General features: G+C 37.1%; 1 non-coding gene across 1 annotated transcript; it reads left to right on the top strand.

The window, feature by feature from the left end:
* Positions 1-2,677: 2,677 nt before the first annotated feature.
* TRNAG-UCC (transfer RNA glycine (anticodon UCC)) lies at positions 2,678-2,749 on the top strand. Its single transcript has one exon. It is a non-coding gene; the product is annotated as a tRNA-Gly (tRNA).
* Positions 2,750-9,832: the final 7,083 nt, after the last annotated feature.

Below are 9,832 nucleotides of genomic sequence, written 5' to 3'. Positions count from 1 at the left end.
GTCTGGGTTCACTGAAATCATTCCTTTGATATGCATCCTTTGATATGCATCTCAGCTGTATTTTTACATCCTGAGTTGCCTCAAGCTGCACCCTTGGGAGTGGCTGCAGTCTGATGGCTGCTAGATGGCAGGTATTCTTTGTTTCCTTTCTGAGTTCTGGGGGCGGGGCCTGCCATAGCTAATGATGACATCTTTTGTTTACTGATATGGCAGGCAATATTTTATTTCTCTTATTTATACCTTCTTATAAATAAAGTATTTATACTTTAACAGAGTTTCAAAATCTGGGGACTTTTCACTCTAATCTACATCTGAAATGCTTGTCTATATCTGGAAATAAGTATTCAAATATGAAAGATAAATCTAAAAGGCATGTCTTATTCCAACTGGCCTTGGACAAGTGACATTGTTTCTGATTAGATATGTGTTCGCTATACAATCACATGATCATTGATCAAACACAAGATAGGGTTACAAAATAGAGTGGTGAAATAGGTGAATTAGGCTATTTAGACTTCTGAAGATGAAGACCAGGAAAAGCCAAAATGCAAATTAGAGCCCAGTGTTGAGGTCAAAGCTAAATTTCGATGCATCCTTACACTTTGTGAAACCAGCATTTCCTGTGAAACCCAACTGAACTCAAAATGCCTAAGTAAGCACTAGCAGACCAAAGGCTCAGATCTTTGCAAAGTCACTTTTAGAATATTTTAAAGTTACAATCTAAAAAGTTTTACAGCTTTGTTAGGGTGTCTATTAAAAAAAAAAAAAGAGCATTTGAACATTCTGTATGGAACAAGCTCTCCAAAAGCTTATTCTCTGAAGTTTTCAATCACAGTGTGCCTGACCCTCAGACTTATGGAAGCCCGTCTGCGGGCCCTAGCCACCCCAGAGGGGAGCTCGTCTGTTTCTGTGACTGAGTCAGATCCTTACATGGGCCTTAGATGACAGCTTTGCTGAAGAAGTACCCTTATTCCTGGAAGAGCACAGGCCACTCTCTGGAAGTCTAGCCTGCTGGATGTGCCAGTGAGGAATGTGTATTTTTGACAGTTGTATTTTCTTTTTCATTTAGTTCAAAATAGTTGTAAATTTCTCTTGAGACTTCTTTGACCCGTGTGTTATTCAGAAGTGTGTGTGTGTGTGTTTTAAATTTCCAACTATTATAGGATTTGAGCGCTATCTTTCTGTTATTGATTTCTAGTTTATTTCCATTGTGGTCTGAGAACATACTTTGTATGATTTCTATTCTTTTCAATGTGTTAAGGTGTGATTTATGACATAGGACGTGGTTAATCTTAGTGTAAGGGCCACATGAGCTTGAGAAGATTGTGTATTCTGCTGTTGTTGGAAGGAGTGTTGTATAAATGTCAAGGTGACTGATGATGGTGTGTGTTCAGATCAACTGCATCCTTACTTTCTACTTGTTTTGTCTGTCAGTTACTGAAAGAGGGGTGTTGAAGTCACCAAATATAATAGTGGATTTGTCTATTTCACCTTGAAATTCTATTAATTTTTGGCTCACATATTTTGATGTTAGATGTATATACACTCAGGATTGTTATGCTTTCTTGGGAAATTTACCCCTTTATTGTTTTGTAATGTCCTTATTTATATCTGACATTTTGTTTGGTACTGAAGTCAGTTTTATCTGAAATTAATGTAGTTAATTCCAGTTTTCTTTTGATTTGTGTTAACATGGTATATCTTTCTCTATCCTTTTATTTTCAATATATATGCACCTTTATATTTAAAGATAATTTCTGGTGGACAAGGTATATTTGAATCTTGTTTTTCCATCCACTCTGACAATCTTTGTCTTTTAAAAATTTTGGTATTTAGAACATTCACATTTGCTGCCTATTGGTATAGTTAGATTAATATCTACCATGTTTATAACTGTTTTCTCTTCATTGCACTTGTTTTTGCTTCTTTTCTTTCTTCCCCATTTTCCTGCCTTCTCTGGTTTTAATTGAGCACTTTATACTATTCCATTTTCTCTTCTCTCTTAGCATACAGATTGTGTTATTTAAGACATTTTAGTGGTTGCCCTAGAGTTTACAATAAACATTTGCTGCTAACCTAAGCTTACTTTCTAATAACACTATATCACTTCACATGTAGTGCTGCTACTTTATAACAGAATATTCCCAATTCCTCTGTCTCATTCTTTATAACATTGCTGTCCTTCATTTCACGTATGTTATATGCTATAATCACCCAATATGCTATAATCACCCAATATGCTATATGCTAGGCTATCACCCACTTGCCATAATCACCCAATACATTGTTACTATTGTTTAAACAGTTATACTTTAAGATCAACTAAGAATAAGAAAAATATGTACTACATAAAACTAAAATGCCTCTGCACAGCAAAAGAAAACATCAACAAAATGAGAAAGCAACTTACAGAATGGGAGAAAATATTTGCAAATCATATATCTGATAAGGCATTAATATCCAAAATTTTATGTAAAGAGCTCATACAACTCAACAGGAAAAAAACTAATAATCTGACTTAAAAATGGACAGAGGAACCGAATAAACATTTTTCCAAAGAAGTTATACAAATGGTCAACATGTATTTGAAAAGGTGCTCAACATTGCTAATCGTCGGAAATGCAGATCAAAATCACCGTGGAATGGCTATCATCGAAAACAAGAGGAACATGGGAATTCCCTGGTGGTCCAGTGGTTAGGACTTGGCACTTCCACTGCCGGGGCCTGGGTTCAATTCCTGGTCAGGGAACTAAGATCCTGCAAGCCACGTGTCCCAGGCAGGGGGTGGGGAACCACAAGAAACAAACAAGTGTTGGCAAGGGTGTGGAGAAAAGGGAGCCCTTGTGCACGGTTGGTGAGAATGTAAATTGATGCAGCCACTATGGAAAACAGTACGACATTTCCTCAAAAAAATAAAAATAGAACTACCTTGATCTAGTCATGGTACTTCTGGGCATTTAGCTAAAGGAAACAAAATCACTCTCTTGAAAAACTATTTGGATTCCCATGTTCGTTGCAGTATTATTTACAATAGTCAAGACATGGAAACGAAGTGTCCATTGACTGATGAGTGGATAAAAAAAGAAGGAAAAGGCAGCCATAAAAAAGAAAGAAATCATGGATGGACCTTGAAGGCATGATGTGAAGTGAAATAAGTCAGATAAAGACAAATATTGCCTTACTTCACTTATATGTAGAATCTAAAACAAATCAAACTTACACAGAAAACAGATTGGTGATCGCCAGAGGCTGGAGGTTGGGGGTTGGCAAAATGGGTGAAGGTGGAAAAAAAGAGTAGGAAAAATGAAAGTTTTTATTTTACCTTTTAAAAAATTCCTTCTCTGATGCTTTTCCTTTTTCAATGTACATCCAAGTTTCTGACTCATATAATTTTCTTCTTGATGAAGAACTCTCTAATCATTTCTTTCTGGACAGGTGTGCTGGCAATGAATTCCCTCAGTTTTTGTTTTACTAAGAAAATCCTTATTTCTCCTTCACTTTTGAAGGATAATTTTGCTTGATATAGAATTCTGTATTTTTTTTCTTTCAACACTTTAAATATTTCACTCCACCCTGTGTTTGCTTCATGGTTTCTGATGAGAAGTTCTCTGTAATTCTTATCCTTGTTTCTCTATCGATAAGACCTCTCCACCCCCACCCTGTCTTCTTTTAAGACTTTATCATTGGTTTTCTATAATTTAAATACGATATATCTTTTGTAGATTCTTTTTTTTTTTTTTTGGTATTCATCTTGGTGTTCTCTGAGTTTCCTAGGTCTGTGGTTTTGTGTCTGTCATTAATTTTGGAAAATTCTCTGTCATGATTACTTCAGCTATTTCACTTTATTCTTTGTCTTTCTTCTCCTTTTGGTATTCCAATTGTGTATATGCTATAACTTCTGGAATTTCCCCACAGTTCTAGAATATTTTGTTCTGCCTTTTTGTTGTTGTTGTTCTTTTCTCTCATTTTAGTTTGGGAACTTTCTATTGGCATGTTTTTAACCTCTCTGATTCTTTCCTTGGCTGTGTTGAGTATCCAGATGAGCCCATTAAAGGCTTTCTTCATTTCTATTACAGTGCTTTTGATTTGCAGGATTTCCTTTTGATTATTTGTTATAGTTTCCATCTCTCTGCTTACATTATCCATCTGTTCTTGCATGTTGTCTAGTTTTTCCATTACAGCCTGTAACATATTAATCATAGTTATTTTTAATTCCCTGTCTAACCATTTCAAAATCTGTGTCATATCTGAGTCTGGTCCTAATGCTTCCTTTTTCTCTACAGGCTGTGATTTTTCTTGCCCTTTAGCATACCTTGTAATATTTTATTAAATGTTGAACATGATGTATTGGGTAATAAGAACTGAGGTAAATGCCTTTAGTGTAAGGTTCTGTGTTAATCTAAGAGTTGGGCTGTGTTTAATGTTTGCTGTAACTGTAGATGTCAGAGTTTTCAAGTTTGTCTGACATGTTTGTTTTCATCTCTCCTGGTGCCTTTGGGCTCCTTAAATAGAGTCTGTGCCTCGCAGCTCTTTCAGCTCTAATCCACTGTTATACTGGAGCCCTACTGATGTTGTGCTAAGGTGCTGGGGAGAGGAAGCATTCTGTAATCACTTGATTAAATCTTAGTCTTTTAATTGGCCTATGTCCCTGGGCTGTGACCTTCACAAGGGTTCCTTAGCTTTTTTCCCCCTTCCCTTAGGTTCTGGTAAAGTCTTTCCCCCTGGACAGTGAGCATTGGCTTTGGAGGACTCTCTGGGTGTATCTCACAATGGTTTCCTCTTCTCCTGTCAAAGCCGTGAGGGGATCTTTCTTGGCTTCATGATAAGAACCTGGTGAGGCTCCTGAAAGTAGGTCTTCAAAAGCACAGGGCCTCCCAAGACTTCAGACTCCAGAAGTTTCTCACTCTCAAGCTAGTCCACACTCACCTCCAGCCATTCATCAACATCATCATGTAAGTTCCTGCCTATTTATGGTTCCAGCACTTTCTGCTCCAGGTAAACAGAGTCTCTGTGTTTACTCACCATCTCTCCAAATTTGGGGGTGGCAGTTTACCCTCTGATTTCAAATCCTTGATGGGTCTGAGAAAATCTGTTTATTTTCAGTTTACTCAGAATGTTTCTGTTGTAAGAAAAGAGTGCTCACTTCCAAGCTGTTTACGTGTTGGAGCTGAAACCAGAAGTTCTGAGTCTGTATTTTTGAAGTGAAGGAAAATCTAAACCTCTTGGGCTTAAACAAGGGAATTTCTTTGCTCATGTAACTGGGGATTTTAGAGGTAGTTCAAGACTTATGTTTGATTTGATCTTGTGGCTCAACAACGCTGAGAAGAACACAGATTCCTTTCATTTTTCTGCTCTAGCTCCTTGGTATCATCTACAACCTGGTCACAAGGTGGCTGTCAAAAATTTCCACGTTACGTGCTCCCTCTGAGAAAACAACTCTTCCCAATGCTGGAAAAAAAAAAAAATCTTGGGCTTCCATCTTGATTGAACAATCCCAGATCATGTGTTCATTGTATATGTTAGCTATTGCCACGAAATGCTGTGTAATGACCACACATCTTGGTGCCACTTAACAGTGAGTGTTACTCATGTGGCTGGCAGTCGTCTGAAAGAAGAGCTGCTGATGTCATCTGGGCTCACTCCCACGTCTGCAGGTTGGTGAGGGTGTGCTGGTGTAGGCTGGGGTGACCAGGTGGCTCTACTTTAAGCCAGGAAGGCTCTGTTCCACCTCCCTCATTCTCCTAGGCTCTTCAGCTGAGTCATATTATTGTCATAGAAATGTCAGGGGTGCAAGAGGGGAAGTGGAAACAGAAAGCTTCTGATGGTCTATGCTTGAAACTAGCACTGTGTCCATTCTGCGCACATGCTGCTGGTCAAAGCAAGTCCCACGGCCAAGGCCAAAATCAAAGTGCAGGAAAGTACACACTGCTCAGCATGAAGCCATGATGAGGGCATAAATGCAGGTGAAGATTAAGGTTATATATTTCTTGAGCAACTCAATCCATTGCTCTCACAAGTAAACCAGCCACTGTTTTCACAGAAATTCCAATGCCTCAATTGACAAGGACCAGTCAAAACTCAGGCACCAGTCAAAAACCCTGCTGATTGACTTGCACTGTATTCATGTGCTAGGGCTACCAGAACAGAGTATTGCAGACTGGGTGACTTAAACAATGGAAATTAGTCTTTTTACCTTGGCCTATAGATGGCCGTCTTCTCCTTCCTGTGTCTTTATGTGGTCTTCCCTCTGTGCATGTCTGTGTCTTAATTTCCTCTTCATGTAAAGACTCCAGACATATTGGATAAAGGCCCACCCCCTGAAAAGTAACCCCAAATGTCCACTGCATGGAAGAGACTGAGGGAGCAGCACTGTGAGTAGGCACGCCCCAGACCACAGAATGTCCCGCCAGGAACCGGGCTGAGTGAGCCCTTATCACAAGGCGTGAGAGCAGGATACTCCTTCCACCCCAGGGGGATGCTGAGGGCTGTGTTCTGCTGTGATAGCAAACACAAGCCCCTTCCCCTCTGATGGCTAGAGGTCCCTCTCTAGTGCAAAGAATTAATTTGCCATGTATTTGTATGGGAAGATGGGAAAAGGACTACCTTGACTATTGTATCAAAATCAAAGAGAGTAGGCAATAACCCCACAAGGAATCTGGTGACCTCTCAGCCATTTTCTTGGATGGCTCCATGTCAAGCACAACTGGATTTTTTTCTAGATGACAGCGTCCCATTGGCATCTCTAAAACAACACAAAGTTTACAGGTGAGTGATGCTTGCCTTGGCACACCTGAGCCATTCCTTCCTAGTGGGTGAGCAGCAGTAATGCACCATTAAGTACCATCATGGGTGTATTTAAGGTAAGCTCAAGGTGAACAGGTCATGAAAAGTCATCGTTGTGAGCACTTGTGACTGGGGGTGGGGGATCAATGCATTCATCCCTCTGAATCCACAGGGCATTGGTTCCAGGACCCACCCAGCCCCATGGATACCAAAATCCAAGTGATGTGCAGTAAAATAACCATCAGGAGGAACAAGAATGAATTAGCTGTTCTAATAGGTGTGCAATGGTATCTCACTGTCGTTTTAATTTGCCTTTCCCTGGTGATATGTGATGTTGCACATCTCATATGTTTATTTGTCAGGGAATATATCTCCATTTTCTTAGTTCTTTGATTTCTTTCATCAGAGTTTTGTAGTTTTCCTCACATAGATCTTATGCATATTTTGCTAGATTTACAACTATATATTTCCTCTTTTGGTGCCAGTATAAGTGGTTTTGTGTTTTTAATTTTAAATTCCAGTTGTTCATTGCTGGTCTATAGAAAAGCAATTAAATTTTGTATATTAACCTTATATCCTTCTACCTTGCTGAAATCACTAATAGGTCCAGGAGTGAATTCTTGGAATTTTCTATATAGAAAATCACGTTGTCTGCAAAAAGAAATGGTTTTATTTCTTCTTTCCCAATCTGTATAACTTTTCTTTGCTTTTCTAGTCTTCTTGAATTAGCTAGTAGTTCCAGTCCAAACTTGAATAGGAATGGTAAGAGTAGCTATCCTTGACTTGTTACTGATCTTAGCAGGAAAGTATCCAGTTTTTTAATATTAAGTATGATTTTAGCTGTTTTTGTTTGTTTCTTTCATTGTTTTTTGTTTGCTTGGTTTTTTTGGTTTGTTTGTTTTGGGGTTGTAGTTTTTTTTTTTTTTTTTTTTTTGCCATGCTGTGGGGCTTGTGGGATCTTAGTTCCCCAACCAGGGATTGAACCCTGGCCCTTGGTAGTGAAAGCACGGAGCCCTAATCACTGGACTACCAAGAAATTCCCCAGCTTTTTTTCAAAAAAAAGATATTCTTTTTGAAATTAAGGAAATTCTCCTCTATTCCTGGTTTTCTAAGCATTTGTATCATGGGTACTGGATATACCCATGTCAAATGCTTTTTCTATATTTAATATGATCAGATGTTTTTCTTTAGCCTGTCAATGTGGTGAATTAACTTAATTGATTTTCAGATGTTGGACCAGCCTTGCATATTTGGAATAAATGTCATGGGTCATGGTGTACAACTCTTTTTTATATATTGGATTCAATTTCTTAATATTTTCTTGAGGATTTTTGCATCTATGTTCACAAGAGATAGTAGTGGTCTATAGTTTTTCCTTCTTGTAACCTCTTGTGTGATTTCAGTATTAGGGCAATGCTAGCCCTATAGAGTCAGTTAGAAAGTATGCACTCTGGCTCTATTTCCTTTAAGAAATTGTAGGAAATTGGTATACTTTTTTCCTTAATTATTTGGTAGAATTCACCAGCAAATCCATATGGGTCTGGTGTTTTCTGTTTTGGAGTGTTACTAAATTATTGGTTCAATTTCTTTAACAGACCTTTTCAGATTATCTCTTTCTTTGTGTGAATTGTGGTAGATTTGTAAATATGATAGATGTGGTAGATTTTTTTAAATTTTAGATTCAAGAAATAGACTCAAGAAATTGGTCTGTTTCATCTAGGTTATCAAATGTGTGAATATAGAGTTATTCATAATATTTATTATCTTTTTAATTTCCATAGGATCAGTGATAGCCCCTCTTTCATTTCTGATAATAGTAATTTTTATTTTCTTTTTTCTTAGTTAACCTGGCTAAAGGTTTATCAATTTTATGGGATCTTTCCAAAGAACCAATGTTGGGTTTTGTTGACTTCCTCTATTGAATTCCTATTTTCAATGTCATTGATTTCTCTTCTAATTTTTATTATTTCTTTTATTCTGCTTATTTTGGATTTAATTTGATCTTCTTTTCTAGTTTCCTAAGGTAGAAGATTAAATTAGAGATTTTGGATTCTTCTTTTCTAATACGAGCATTCAATGCTTTAAATTTCCCTGTAAGCACTGCTTTCCCTACACCCCATAGGTTTTGATAAGTTACAATCTTTTTCATTTATTTCAAAACATTTTAAACTTTCTCTTGAGATTTCTTCTTTGACTAATGCATTATTTAGAAGTATGGTGTTTAACCTCCAAGTTTTTTGAGTTTTCCAAGTATTCTGTTCTGGCTATTTCTGTTATCAATTTCCAGTTTAATTTCATTATGGTCTGAGAGCATACTTTGTATGATTTTTATTCTTTTAGATTTGTTGAGGTGTTTCTGTCCCAGAATGTGGTCTGCTTTGGTGAATGCACCATGTGAGCTTGAGAAGAATGTGTGTTTTGTTCTTATTGAGTGAAGTACTCTACAGATGTCAATTAGATCCAGTTGATGGACAGCGCTGTTCAGTTCACCTATGTCCTTACTGATTTTCTGCCTGCTGTGTCTGTCCATTTTTTTTTCAAGTTTTGTATTTATATTTTTTAATACGTAAGGGTAAGGAACCTCTGATGTTACAATAAGATAGGAAAAAAACAAAAGCATCTCATGAAAGAGGTATCATTATAGCCAAATACAAAAACAAGAAACATAGCCTCTTGATACAGCCAAATTATTCTATTAAAAACATTTAAACTACAGTTCTAGGGGTGGAGCTAGGGAAGGCATTTAAAAGCTTCCTTTAAATTCACCATGAGGATGAATTTTGAAAGGAGAAAAGTGATTTATGAATCTATGGACATATCACTAGGGAAGAAAAACTAGCAATAAATTCTAAAAGTTAAATCTAATTGGAAAAAATCTAACTTGGAAAAAAAAATTCTGGTTTCAACTAAGTTTTTTTTTCTTTTCCTGATTCATTTTATATAATAGCTTATTTAATCTTCTTCCAAATGGGTATTTATTATTTGTACAGATACACAAAAGTAATTCCCATTTTTCTTAAAACATACTAAAAATATACCTTAACCACAA

This window comes from Hippopotamus amphibius, chromosome 12 (assembly GCF_030028045.1).
Source record: "Hippopotamus amphibius kiboko isolate mHipAmp2 chromosome 12, mHipAmp2.hap2, whole genome shotgun sequence".
NCBI classification, from domain to species: Eukaryota; Metazoa; Chordata; class Mammalia; order Artiodactyla; family Hippopotamidae; genus Hippopotamus; species Hippopotamus amphibius.
This window is presented reverse-complemented; position numbering and strand designations above follow the sequence as displayed.